The sequence below is a fragment of the Neovison vison genome, chromosome 2, assembly GCF_020171115.1.
Source record: "Neovison vison isolate M4711 chromosome 2, ASM_NN_V1, whole genome shotgun sequence".
Classification (NCBI taxonomy): domain Eukaryota; kingdom Metazoa; phylum Chordata; class Mammalia; order Carnivora; family Mustelidae; genus Neogale; species Neogale vison.
Genome location: NC_058092.1, coordinates 76717346 through 76732626, shown reverse-complemented (window position 1 = coordinate 76732626; position 15281 = coordinate 76717346). Strand labels below are relative to the sequence as shown.

The 15281-nt window shown below is 41.3% G+C and overlaps 1 pseudogene; it reads right to left on the bottom strand.

The window, feature by feature from the left end:
• LOC122899146 overlaps nucleotides 1-13411 on the bottom strand; it is a 61949-nt pseudogene extending 48538 nt beyond the window's left edge.
• Between the last annotated feature and the right edge of the window lie 1870 nt (nucleotides 13412-15281).

Below are 15281 nucleotides of genomic sequence, written 5' to 3'. Positions count from 1 at the left end.
GATTCTTAAAAATGTTGAAGGAATAGATTTAGTAGCATTAGCAAACATCTATCAGTCAGTGAAAAGTCTTGATAGTCAACTTCATTATTCCAAATGCAAAAAATACTAAAATATTTGTATGATGTAATCTACTTGCAAGAAAAAAATTTAGCTTAACTTGCACTTTCTGTGGCTCTCTATAAAAACAAAGACAATGTAAAAATTGTGGATTTCTTAAAGTGATCAATTCTTAATTTCTCTGATAATTTTTTTTAAGAATATAGATGAAATTCGAATATGCAGTGGCATTAGTTTAATGAGGTGCACCACGACCACTTCTATGAAAGTCACACCCCTCTCTCATGTGCGTTTTCCAAAATGCTCTAAATTCACCTCAGGACATGGGATCACAGCAGGCTTTGGGAGAAGTCGGGGTGGGAACCCTTAGGGAGTCAGGAAAGAAGAGGTATGGATATCTTTCAGAAATAAATATTTGCTAACTTTTAACTATCTCTACCACCTCACTGATACAGGGATATGAAAATCCAAAGCCTCCCACTTGATCAGAGACACATAGCAATTTGGGGCAGAGAGGAAATGGAGCTCACACATTTTGGGTGGGGGAGCTTCTTTTATCTACAGAAAATACAAACTACTTCATTATGACTGAGTCCAGGGATTCTGAGCAAATCACTCTTTCTGGGACTTTTATGATATTATGACTGTATGTGTGAGTGAATGAGTGTGTAATGGCATTCCCCGAAGTAGATTTCATGGGACACAAATTTACTTAGATGCTCCATGAAAAGGAGATTCTGCAGGCAAATAAGTTTGGGAAATCTTACTTTATCTTTTTCTTGGAATTGCAATGCCTGTTAGCATATTAAATGCTCTACATATTTCACTAAAGAACATTTTTAATTGAGTATCAATTAATATTAGTCAACATTCTCAGCCCATGATGTAATAATCTATAACTAAATAGAATACTGATGCTTGCTTTTCCCAGAGTAGTATTGATCACATATGTCCAAATAAATAAACTTTTCCCATCCCACCTACATCACTGAAGGAACAAGACAATATGCCACATTAGGAAGTAGGAAGATTTTATTCTCTATCATTTCTGGCCACTTACATTGATTTATATTTGGTATATTTATGTAGCACATGTGCTAGACTCACAATTTAAGATAGATGTGTGAAATGTGTCCAGGAATTCGGGAGGAAAGGGTGACTCATTTTTAACTTGGTGAAAATACGAGTCCTTGACAGTTTTTTAAGGGCTAACTACACACACAACAGTAATTCCTTCCCATTGCCCTGTGAACTGAATAAGCAAAAGCTAGCTTTTGCTACAGATAAAAAGAAAACATACAGGAGTGTGTGTGTGTACATGCCCTAGCCATATCTACTGACAGAGACCAGAAGAAATGGCATCTCAATGTTGATGAACACCCCTAGCACCCAGATCTTGATTTCTAAGTGCCATTCCTCACCAAAGGGAACAGTGCTCTGTGAAAAAACAATCAGTTCCAGGGCTGGGACAGGATATGTAAGGAGTGAGGAGCATTCAAAGACTAGTAAAGGCAGGTTGGAAGGACACAGAAGTCAGCTTCTAAGGGCTCCCTGATAGCTAAATCTGAGTTGATTTCAAATCTTAATCTTTTCAAATTTCAAAATTATTTATATATCAAAATAAATAAGAGTAACAAATTATAACACATAGAATATAACAGTATGTGAAACCATACAAATATCAATCAATCAGAAGGGAAAGCTTTCATTTCTTTTTTAGGGGGTGGGGGAAGGAGCTTTTCTTTAAAGTAAAATGCCAACTAATAAACACAGAAGGAATAATGAAATCAAAGTCACCATTTGACAACTATGATGGAAATACTTGTTTCAGGAAAGAATCATTAATGAATACTAAAATTAGTGTGCTCTACTTTGATGAGAAAAAAAAAAAAAAAGCTGTCTGCATAATCTCAAAGTATTTCCCTACAGATACTTATTAACAAAGAAGAAATAGTTCACTACATGGTGGAGAAATCTGACCAAGTGATCAAAACGGACATTACCATTAATGAGATGTTACGATTAATGTATCTGATATCAAGTGCCTCCCAACAGATGTACTGAGAGGAGGACATTATTTCAGTCATTTCCCTGTCCAAAATGTATAATCAGAATCTAATCATGAGGAAATTCCAAACAAACAAACTCAAACTGAGGGACTTTCCAAAAAAAAAAAACAAAACTAGATTGTCTTCAAAAATACCAAAGTCATGACAAAGAAAAACTATTCCACATTAAAGAAAACTAAAAAGTCATGACAACTAAATGCAAGTAGTAATCTTGGTTAGGCTCTTGAACCAGATATTTTTTTCTTTTTGTATTAAGGACGTTAATAGGATAATCGACAAAATTTGAATAGGGTTTCTTAATTATTTAATAATACTGTATCCATGCTAATTTCCTGATGCTGAATTATATGACAGTTAAGATCGTAGCATTGTTTTTAAGAAATGCACGCTGAGGGGCACCTGGGTGGCTCGGTGCGTTAAGCCTCTGCCTTCGGCTCAGGTCATGATCTCAGGGTCCTGGGATCTTCAGGGAGCCTGCTTCCTCTCCCCCTACCCCGCGCATGCCTCTCTGCCTACTTGTGATCTCTGTCAAATAAATAAATAATAAATAATTTAAAAAGAAACATACGAGGTTGCCTGGGTGGCTCAGTGGGTTAAGGCCTCTGCCTTCGGCTCAGGTCATGATCCCAGAGTCCTGGGATCGAGCCCCGTATCAGGCTCTCTGCTCAGCAGGGAGCCTGCTTCTCCTCTCTCTCTGTCTGCCTCTCTGCCTGCTTGTGATCTCTGTCTGTCAAATAAATAAATAAAATCTTTAAAAAAAAAAGAAAGAAAGAAAGAAAGAAACATACACTGAAATAATAGGAGAAAAGCTGCAGGTCTGTGACTTACTTTCACATGATTCAGAAAAATGTGTGTGCGCATACCTGGAAAAACAATGAAGACAAATATAGTAAAAATGTTAACATTTGAAGACTCTGGATGAAGGATATGTAAAAATGTACTGTTTTTGTAATTCTTCTATAAATGTGAAATTATTTCAAAATTCAAAATAAAATGAAGGGAGGAAAAAGTCATGGTCCGGACAAGGGAATGCTGGGAAAGGAGCCCTGAGATTGGTGTGCTCGTCCAGCTACATGCAAGGCTATTCAGCTGGATTCTCCAGGGATGTGTCACCTGCTGCTTGAAGGTTGTCCTAGCTGCTGGCCTCTAAAGCCATCTTCCCCGCCTTTGCCCTCCCAACTCGTCCCCACGAAGCCCAGGTCTAAGTGATGACTACAGGACCTCAACCCTAAAAATAACTCTGCACTTTCTTCAAAAAATACTTATTTGTAGGTATTCACACCCAGGACCACATGGCAATCCCAATTGCTACTTGTGAGGCAAGGAAAATGACGGCAGTATAACACTGCAAGTAAGCATAGAGCAAAGGTCTTAGACTAAGGGCTAGAAGAAAAAGGAAGAACTTTGAGACTACCTGAAAACCATAACATTACTCCCTCCTTTTCAAAAGGCCACTGTGTTTTGTAATGCATCCTATCACAGCACTAACGACTGGGAAAACATGCAAACATCAGGAACCTATACAAAGGATACAAGATGGCAGTTGCATGGAGTAGCTAAGAAAATGGGCACCAAAACAATTGGAAATAATGAAGTTTTGTCATTGGGGTCCTTGAGTGTTCAGTGAAACAAGCTAACAATATTAATGATGGAGACATTTGCTAAAAGCAAATTACGGCAATAACACAGACTTTTGGGACTGAATAGTCTCCAGCTTCCTCTCCTTCCCCCTTGTGTCTTCACAGACTGAGTTAAACACACACACACACACACACACCCCACTGAGAATACACATTTTTTGAGGCATTAAGCCTTTAAAAGTACTCTGCAGATTTAAGGTTTATTATATATCTTCCTGTCAGTGAAATCTCTTTCTCTGACTACGAATGGATACTAGGTAAGGGCAGAATGTTACTTATTAAGCAGATACCCAGAATAACAAGGAAGGAATAACAATGTGATCCCTAAGACTTGTGCCAAGACCTCAAGGAAAAGTGCAGCTGGAATGAGGGTAACGTCGCTGTGTTAAGAAACATGTATGAATCAGAATCAAGTTGGATTTAACCAGGGGAAGTTTGAGGTTATAGAGCAGCTGGAAGAAGAAATTTTTTCCTTAAAAGTGGTTTCTTGTTCTGGTTTTGCTCCTAAACATTTGTAAGGCCTTGGATGGGTCATCGAAACGTTCTGGGCTTCAACTTCGCTGGCCACTGAATGGAGAACTGTATACAGAAGGAGAAGAGAGGGCAGAGGCCAGTTAGGAGTCTGTTGCTCTCATCCAGGCGAGGGCTAACAGCAGCCTGGGCCAGAGTGGTGATGGTGCACAGGTCTAATGAGGGAGCTGAACCAGAGTCTTCTCCCTCTGGAGAGCCTGTGTATGTATCTGTAGCACCTTCTTCAACTAAAGGCAAGAGGAAAATCAAGCCTATGCCTTAGGCTCTCTAAGCTGTTACTATCACCTGATTCATTCACTCAGCACTTGGAAATGGAATTTATTGTACTGGGAGGTCAAGACCAGAGGTCACCTCTTCACCCAAGGAGCTCACAGCCCCGCCGTGCACAGTGACAAGCAAATCAGCAATGACAGTGCGGTGGGAGAAAGCTGTGGTCGGGGAGTTCAGGACTTGGGATCATGAATGAAGTCCAAGCAACCTGATCTTGGGAGAATCAGAGAAGATGTACTGAAAGAGATGACATGTAGGTTGAGATGTGAAGAATGGAAGGGAATTACCCGAAGAGAAGTGGGCAGGAGAGGGGAAGGGAAGATCTGTGGGGGGACGGAAGAGCAGGTGGAGCAGGTGTAAAGGCTCTAAGAAGAGACCGAAGGCAACATGCAGGAGCTGAAGGTAGTCTGGGGTGGACAGGACAGTGGAAAGGAGGGGTGGGGAGACGGAAGGGGCCTTATAACTCACGTTCAGAAGTGTCATCTGTACCCTAAAGGCAAGGCTGAAAAGTTTGAGCAGGAAAGGAAATGTTATTTGTTCATTTAACGAATGATGTCTAGGCATCTACCATGTCCCAAAGAGTGTTCTAAATGTTGGGGAGTTCACAGTTACACGTGATCTGATTTACATACAGAACAATTACTCAACTACCAAACAAAGAACTGGATATAGAAGGGCAAGAGAGGAGGGGGCGGCATTGAAGGGCTTACTGCTATTTACTAGGTGAGGACCAACACAGGCACCCCTTGTCCCATTGTGCTTGGCTTTACTGTGCTTCACAGATACTTTCTAACAAACGCAAGGTTTGTGGCAATTCCGTCTCAAGCAAGTCTATCCTCTCCATTTTCCTGACAGCGTTTGTAAACTTCATGCCTCTATGCCACATTTCCAAATAGTGCCACGCTACACTATTTCAAACTTCTCCTCATTATCATATTTGCCATAGTGATCTGTGATCAGCGATTAAAACTTGATGAACGCTCACATGATGGTTAGCGTTTTCTAAATAAGAAAGGATGTTTTGATTAAGGTGTGTACTTTCTTGCACTCTTAACAGACAGTAACGAAGCATGAACATAACTTCTATGCCCTGGGAAACCAAAAAAAAAAAAAGGAATCTGATTCGCTTGACTGTGATATTGGCTTTATTGCAGTGGTCTGGTCTCAAACTGGGCAAGACCTCCGAGGTGTGCCTCTAGTAACTTGGGCCAGGGTGGTGACTGTGTAGGTGACCGTGTGGAAACTGCAAGAGGCAGAGGCTTCCCTAGCTGGGAGTTTTTACCGCTGTACCTACAAGTAGGATAAGAAAGTTGGGTAATAAATAGCTTTTAGCATGCAACACACTTCATCTTTGAGGAGAGCAGCCTCTGCAGGCCTCCTCGGGAAGCACTGAATTATTGCTCTGACATCAAGCATTTCATCAGGGACTTGACTAGATTAGTCGTCCTTACCCAGACAGACCATTATTAAAAGTACATGAAATCAGAAAGAAAATCAGTCTGCTAGCATAACCAGCCTCCCTCCACGCACAAAAGTAAATACGACTCAGAAAAATGTCTGCTGAACATAACCTTTTTCTAAGTCACCAGAAATGCGGTTGGCAGCTGCTGGTGACAACCTCCTTCATTACATTCTAATGATGTAAACTGCTCCCTCAGGATGATTTAGCTTTGCTGCAGACAAAATGCTTATTGCTCCTCTACTCGTGTAGAACACAAATGACTGCTGCGGAACTCGGCCCGATCGTCAGGATTTCGAGCTAACCTCACAGACCAGCCGCATTCTAGGGAGAACACAAGCGGTTTTAACAGGAATACCTTTCAAAGCCCGAATTACGGCCACGTTGCATTCTACACTCGCAGGCGATGAATCTGGGGCGCCTTCTGAAGCCTGGGACTTGGGAAGCCCAGGGAATTACCTAGCATGGCTCCAGCCCTTCCCCTGCTGGAACCCAGTAATCGATACATTCTTAGCAAGGGCTGCTGGGGGTAGCCTGTGGGAGTAAACGCCGGCACAAAGCCCTCGTGCTGCCTCCAGCTGGCGGGTAGCTTCAAGGTATTGATTTCTGAAAGACCTGCCAGGGGACCAGGTGCTTCAGAGTTTTCTGGGGTGATGGTTAAAGATGTGGATTTGCTGGACCTACCTGAGACCAACAGAGTCAGAACCTTTAGGAGTAGGACCTGGGCATCTGCACATTTAACAAGATCCCCGGGGGTGAGGGTGGGGGTGATGCACAGCCAGTTTTGTCAGCATCTTTAAGGAACTACCTGAGTGAACTACCTCAAGCTAGTCCGTGTAGCCCAGAGAAATGAAGGCATGCTGCTCAGGGGTTCACCAGATCCCACGTTTAAGCACCTCCTGGGACTGGCTCCAGCTTGGACCCCTTACTCCGGATCTGCTCTCCTGTTGGTTGCATCCATGAGACCCCACACAACATACTTAACCTTCCTCGGCCTCTGTTTTCTCAACTACAAAAGATAGTATCACAACCGACGGGATTGTTGTAGGAATTTTAAAAGTTAATATGCATAAGTACCTGACACATACTAAGCAATCAAGATCTATTAGCTTTTCAAAAATTTTTCTAGCTTTTTTCAGGTCTCGTCTCTCCTTTGTTACCGGAAAACCCTCTCTTTGGTTTCTCCTCTAAGCCCCATCCATCTTCCTCCGCCCACCCTCTGATATGCAAACCTCCAGAGTCTGAATGGGAGCATGCCCCAGGCTCCAATCCTACCCTGTCTGCCCTCCTTAGAGCCACGAAACACTGTCTGACGCCTGGGAGGAAGGATTCTTCCCCTGGGTGTCACCCTGCAGGAGGGAGCCAGAAAAGTCTGGCACTCTGGACACGTGGAGAAGCAAGGTGACACTCTTTACCTGCCCTGGTACACAGGAACCTGGGCGTCTGTCCTGCTGCCAGCCCAGCAGCGAAGTGACTGCTAACCCCACGGGGGACAGCATGGGATGAGTAAGTCCCCCTGACCAACAGGCCCAGCCAGGCCAGGCTCTCTGCTAAGGGCTTCTTAGGAAAGTAACTGTGAGATACGTACTGCTCTTCCCAATTTATATTTGAAAAAAACGAGTCTTAGAGAGGGTATGAAACTTGCCGGAGTTCAGAGGTAGCAGCCAGGATCTTAATATATGTAGCCAGATTCCAGTGGTTTTTTGTTTTGTTTTGTTGTTGTTTTTAACTATTACACTAGGAATCTCCCACAGAGCTTGGAATACACACACACACACATACACACACACACACATATCCTCGTGTGTGTGTGGGGGGGGGGTGTCTTTAAATCAGAAAGTGTGTGGCATTCCACATGGAAACCTTACTGCCTCAGACCAAACCTTAGCCCAAGTCACATCTCCTTCACTGAAAGACAACATGATGTGAAATAAATACTGGGAAGGCGAGATATAGCTGGATGACTGAGGGTGAAGTTAGTTAGTTAAACTCTCTGAACCTCAGCTTTCTTGATCAATAAAACAGGGAAAATAATACCTACCTCTCATGGTTCTATATGAAGATTAAATTAGATAATAAATGTAGAAATGCCTTAACATGGTCTATTCCAACTGTTAGCAGTTACAACGATTCATTCCACTAGTATTTATTTATTCAAGGCTATGTCTTAACTGATGGAGATGTCACTGTGAAGTAGACACAACTATACCTATCAATATGGCTTTTAGAGTCTAAGAAAAAGACGATCAGAAAATAAAATAGTGGGGCACCTGGTGGCTCAGTCGGTTAAGCGCCTGACTCTTGATTTCCACTCAGGTCATGATCTCAGGGTCGTGAGATTGAGCCCTGTGTCGGGCTCTGTGCTGGGTATGCTGGGTCCGCTTGAGTCTCCCTTTCTTTCTATTTCTCTGCTCCTCTCCTCACCCTACTCTCTCTCACACTACTCTAAAAAAAAGAAAGAAAGAAAGTAAGAAAGGAAAAGAAAAGAAAATTAGGAAGCGCCAAAACAGAGGATGTAGATGACACAACGAGGACACGTAGGTAGAATGCCTATTCCTGACCTGTAGGGATGAAGAAGGCATCTTGGAAAAATGGAAACCTCATATCAGGACCTGGAATACACTAGAGAAAGAAAGTGGGAAGAGATGATGGGAAGATAAAGGACAGTCAGAGACATCTACTAGCATTCTGGCTGGATTTTGGTGTTTTTCCTGGTGTAAGAAACACTGAAAGAAATCATATTTGGAAGAAATGGTAATAAGTTGTTTTAGATAGGACGAGCCAGAGATGCCTGGGGCTAGAGACAGCTGTCCACTAGGCAGCTGGATAAAATGATCTAGTGCTCAAGAAATTGATTTTGCATGAAGCTATAGATTTGGAAGTCATTAGCATATATATAATATTAGAAAGCATAAAAGTTCTAGAGAGTAAGAAGGTAGAAAAAGAATCTATTAAAAAAAAAAATCTATAAAAGACTTTGGATTCTCCTCTTTCCTGCTTTCATATGGACCTTAGTCCATCAACTGTCCTATCCTCTTTTACTTGTTTTATTAACCTCTCCCTTGCTACTTATTCTTCCCCATGGGCAATTAAATATACTAAGTCTCTATTATTAAAAATATATATATAGCTTTTTTCTGCCCTCTAACTCTATCCAGTTTCAGTCCCATTTACCCTCTCTCCTTCAGAGCTGAACTTCTCGAAAGGGAAATCTGCAGTGGGAATCTCCATTTCCCCCTGAGCCATTCACTTCTCAGCCCACTCCAGCCTGTCTGCACTCATCTAACGAAGCACCCTTATCAAGACCCGTAAGACCCTATTGTTGGCTAAATCCAAAAGATAGATCTTCACTTATCTTACTTGACTTCTCCATGGTTTTAGAGCTTGGAAATGTCCATTCTCCCTCCTGTTTGGAACGCACTCGTGCCCTGGCTCCCTTAACATGACGCTTCCTTGCTTGTCCTCTCCCCTCTCTGACTGCTCCCCATTCTGTCCCTGTGATGGCCTCTTCCTCCTCTATGGTTCTCAGAGCTTGTCATTCCTCAACATGCTTTCCTGGGCCCTTTCTTATTCCATCCCTCACTTTACTCCAATATGATATTTTAATCCATGCCCATGTTACCAGCTAGGGTAGACAGAATGTCAACTTTTTAACAGACAAGAAGGAAAAAAGAAGACAGAGCCATGACTTTTTTATGTTGGGTTGCAGAAGATTACACCTCTGTGATGGTTTACATTTTCTCTGAAAAGTAACAGGCACAGGCATCTGCTAAATATGTGGTAGATGGGAGGGTCCAAGAATATTAAGGAAGGGGGAACCTGGGTGGCTCAGTCATTAAGCATCTGCCTTCAGCTTGGGTCATGATCCCAGAGTCCTGGGATTGAGCCCTGCATCAGGCTCCCTGCTCAGCAGGAAGCCTACTTCTCCCTCTCCCTCTGCCTGCTGCTCTGCCTACTTGTACTCTCTGTCAAATAAATAAATAAAATCTTTAAAAAAAAGAATATTAGGAAAGAAGTCTTGAAGTGGTTGTTGTGAAGGACTGGAGAAAAAGGTTAAGTAGGGAAACAAATGGATAATGGAGTTACGTTGAGGTTCTAGTTAAAGCTGCAAAGGATGGTTTTTAAGGATCTCCAATCTGCCTATGACTTTCTCTAGCAATCTAAATACAAGCATGGAGAAGGCCACAAGTGGTTTGATCCAAGGTGGAATTTTCCACATGGGTTCTATAGAATCTACAAAATAACAATAAAGGAGTTAAAAATAATAGCAAGAGAGTGGCAAAATTCTGATCTGTGGAGGTCTAAGCTGGGAAAAGAGAAAAGTTTAAATAGGAGGGATCAGAGAATGAAAATCTTGGTAAGTTTGAGTCCCACATTGGGTATAGAGGTTACTAAAAGAAAATCTTGAAAAGTTTGAAGGAACGGCTGTAACTGACCATAACTGAACAAACTGGGAAGACTAGTGGGTCTGGTCAGAGAGTTGGATCATGAATTTTATTGTATCAGAGTTGGGACAGTTTTAGATGATGAGAAAGCCCAGAATATGGCCACAGTAGTAGTTGAAGATGAATACAGAGGATGGTCACTGGAGATGAAAGGTAAGTTTATACCTGTGTAGGGGCCCAAATAAAATGATGCTTCTTCAAATTCATCATTGCCCAACTCGGAAGTACTATAGGCTTCTTCTGTGTTCCTTCCCAAAGCATTTGCATTATTGCCCTTATTCCATTCCATGGTCTCTGTTTATCTTCTTCTTATCTGAGAACTTTTCAAAGAAATGTGTCAGATTGTCTTCTTCCCACCCACCACAGTACACAAGGTCAATCAGCAAACTATGTTGAATGAACGAATAATTAGTAAAAAATTGTTTCAATGTGACTTCATAGCATGGGCTTCTTTCTCAAATTCCTGGCATATTTCACTGTTTTTAGTCCATAAATAAAGATAACTATGCATTTCTTGTGTATCCATTGCTCTTTTTCACTGAAAAAATATTTTTTTTCTAAATAACTTATTTTCTAAAGCTTTAGAGATGGAACCATGATCTTTATTTTTCCCTCAAATAAATATTTTTTTTATCACTTTTTCTCACATCAGAACCATTCCAAGGGTTTGGCTACTATGGAAATGCAATCTTCAGATAGAGCCTTCCTTGATACAGAATCATCATTTCATTCCATGAATGATTTATTAGTTGCCTACCGTATGTCAGGCAGGCCGGTAACAGGGCTCCAGGGATGGGAATAGTGAACAAGACGATTACTTCCCTCAGTAAGATGTAGAGACAGGTTAGGAAGCAGGATGACGGCCCAGCAATGGCCGTATCAGTCAAGATATGTTGCAGTAAACACAGTCGCAAAAATCTCAGTGGCTAAAAAGCTACAAAGGTATCTCTCTCCATCATGTGTCTCCATGGCAGATGTCGTCCACATCATGTTTCACCACTGTACCTCTGTTATCAACGTGTGCTTTCAGAATTGCCACGGCAGTGGAAAAGAGAGAAGGATGTGAGCACAGGATAACTGTCAGTCTGCTCACAAATCAACCAAATCAAACCATACGGCCACACCTAACTTCAAGAAGGTGAGAAGGTGCAGTTCTCTCAGGCGCTCGGAAGTCAGGAAACGGCTACATTCAAGAGTGGAAGCAGCACGGCCACAGTGCCAGTGCAGAAAGACAAAGGCTTTGTCTGGTACTAGGGTATTATCAGAGTCCTCACAAGTCTTGAGGAGTCATGGAAGGCTTAATCGGGGACATAACATTTCAGCAGACATGCAAAAGAGAAACAAGAATTTAGTAAGTTGAACCAGATGGCAAAGGGAGTCAGAAGGAGCTGTTTATGTAAAGAAAGCATGGGAAATCTATCCCCTCACCTGGTCCTGCCCGTGCTACAAAAGTGGCAGCCAACGACATGGATGTAAATGATGAGGGAAGAATCAGGGCTAGAAGAATCTGTAACAAGACGTAGACATACACACACACTCATACAATCACATTAAAAATGGAGGGGTGTAGATGGCTAATATAAAAACACAAGAATCAAGTGTTTGTGAGGATGTGGGGAAAAAAGGAACCCTCGTGTCCTATTAGTGGGAATGCAGACTGGTACACTTGCTGTGGAAAATCATCTGGAAGTTCCTCAAAAAGTTAAAAATAGAAGTACCCTGGGGTGCGTGACTGGTTTGGTCAGTAGAGCATGTGGCCCTTGATCTTGGGGTCATGAGTTCAAGCCCCACATTGGGTGTAGAGCTTCCTTAAAAAATAGAATTACCCTATGACCCAGTAATCATACTACTGGGTATTTACCTAAAGAATACAAAATACCTAAATAATACAAAAACACTAATTCAAAGGGAGGCACGATGTAGAAGTAGCCCAAATGTCCAGCAATTGATGAATGGATACAGAAAATGTGGTGTGTGTATATACAAATATATACACACACATATATACACACATATCTTTATATATATATATGAAGATTATTTAGCCATACAAAAGAATGAAATCTCACCATTTGCAATGACATGGATGGATATAGACAGTGTAATGCTAAGTGAAATGTCAATTAGAGAAAGACAAATACTATATGATTCCACTCAGATGTGGAATTTAAGGAACAAAAGAAATGAACAAATAAAAAAAGAGATACTCCGAAAAAACAAGCTCTTAGCTATAAAAAACAAACTGATGGTTACCAGAGGGGAGGTGGGTGGTGGGCTGGATAAAATGGGTGGAGGGGATTAAGAGTACACTTATATAAGCATTAAGTAATGTACAGAACTGTTAAATCACTTGATTGCACCACTGAAACTAAGATTAACACTATGTTTATTGGAATTAAAATTTTTAAAAATTTTTAATAGGTGCCACTGGAGTTTTTTTTTAAGACTTGTTTCTTTTTAATATTTTTATTTTATTTTATTTATTTATTTGACAGAGAGAAAGAGATCACAAGTAGGCGGGAGGGGGGGGGAGGGAAGCAGGCTCTCTGCTGAGCAGAGCGCCCGATGTGGGGCTCAATCCCAGGACCCTGAGATCATGACCCGAGCCGAAGGCAGAGGCTTAACCCACTGAGCCACCCAGGTGCCCCAGGTGCCACTGGAGTTTTGATGATAATGCCTTCCCTCACTACCCTCTAGGGACAAAAACACCATGATGTGCAAAGGAATTCCAAAGTTTCAGAACAAAGCTCCGTGGAGTCTGCTGACAGGGACAAAGCTATTCCCCTAGCAACTAGGTCCAAGATAGAGAACTAACAAGCTCTCTCTATATATATCCCAACCTATTTCTCCTGATATCCCCACTCCCAGAGCATCCTCTCTCCTGTACTCTTGCACCAACCTCAAACGGCTACTCTGAGGGTCCAACAGCTCAAAGTTCATGGTTGCCTAGCACACAATTAAGTCACCTCTTACTCTGTGGCCCACACGGAATTAGGCACTCTTCTTAGACTATACACTTTCAAACCTCCCCAGTTGGAAAGAACTATCATCCCCATTTTACAGATGAGAAAACTGTGAATGACCGTAAAATGTCCCCAAGGGTACACCACTAATAGTGACAGGAGCCAGGGTGCCTGGGTGGTTCAGTGGGTAAGCCTCTGCCTTCGGCTCAGGTCATGATCCCAGGGTCTTGGGACCGAGCCCTGCATCAGGCTCTCTGCTCAGCAGGGAGCCTGTTTCCTCCTCTCTCTTTGCCTGCCTCTCTATCTACTTGTGATCTCGGTCTGTGAAATAAATAAATAAAATCTTTAAAAAAAAAAATAGTGACAGGAGCCAAGAGTTTAAGCTAGGATGGTCTTAATTTAAATGCACTTATATTGTGTTTAAATTACTACCCACAGAGGTAGAACTGCTGAGTTCATTTAAAATGAAGATATTCTATTTAACTGGAATTTTGTTTCTTTTTTTTCTTTTTTTTTTTTTTTTAGATTTTATTTACTTATTTGACAGATCACAAGTAGGCAGAGTCAGGCAGAGAAAGAAGGGGAAGCAGGCTCCCTGGGGAGCAGACAGCCTGATGCAGGGCTCGATCCCAGGACACTGAGATCATGACCTGAGCCAAAGGAAGAGACCCAACCCACCCAGGCGCCTCAACTGAAATTTTCTTTATACAGGTATATACATATGAAGCTTTACGCAAATATAAACCATGAGCCAATCATAAAACCCAATCACCACTGGATGTAGTGGTGGTGACCCTCTGGCGTAGATATTAAAGATGCATGGTTCAAGTCTTCCAGTTTAATTTTTAAGTGTCCTTCTCATAATTCTATGACCCCTCCAAATTTTCAGAGTTGGCTAGAAGCAACTCAACTCTCAGAATCATATATCTCCTTCACTCATTGGAACACACTTGTTAGTGCAGATTAGAACTTGTTAAAGATTAATTCTTAAAGCATCCTCAAGCTTTTTTTCCAACAAAGGAAACATCAATTATAGGCTCACACATAAACTTTGCCCCTTTCCTGAATACTTGCTGCCCTTTATAAATCTTAGATTTCTTCCCCTTGAGTATTCGTTCAAAGGAGAGATTTTATTGCCTCCAGGGGTTGTTAAACTGATTGCAATACTGCCTATTTAGAGCAGTTCAGTGGGAATTACACTGGTTCAATGCTGTCAGACCTAGAATATAGCTGTCAAATAGCATTACAAGTAAAACACCCTTGATAAGAAATAATGACCAAATGTCAATCTGCTTTTCACTACCCTTACCACAGACTTCTGCCACACACACACAAAAAAAGCAGTGTTTTACACATTATAGTAATAGCACATTTCTGATATTTCAGTTAAAATTCTAGCAGTGTTTTCAAGGACAAAAAAAAAATAGTTCCAAATGCAATCTCGACTCAAAAATTGATGGAGGCATTTTTTTTCCTTTTACTGAAGTATTTGGCAATCTGTTTCAAAACTAGCAAACTTTATTAATGCAAGTTAATGTGCTACATCTTAAATCATTTTTATATGTCAAGTATATTTTAACTTTAAAAAAAATTTTTAAGTTTCATCATTTATTCATTCATCCCACTGACATTTGTTGAATCTCTAGGAATGTGGCATTGTGCTGGATGGTTAACAGGGTGCACACATTAAGTTCCAGATACGTCACTTTAATAGGTCTAGATTTTTAATCCTGCCAGCAACTGGGAATAAATGATCGCATCTGATCTTCAGAAAGACTAATTTGGTTATAGTATCATTCTCTCTTTTCTCTGTTCTTTTTCTTCATAGCACTGATTTAATTCATAAT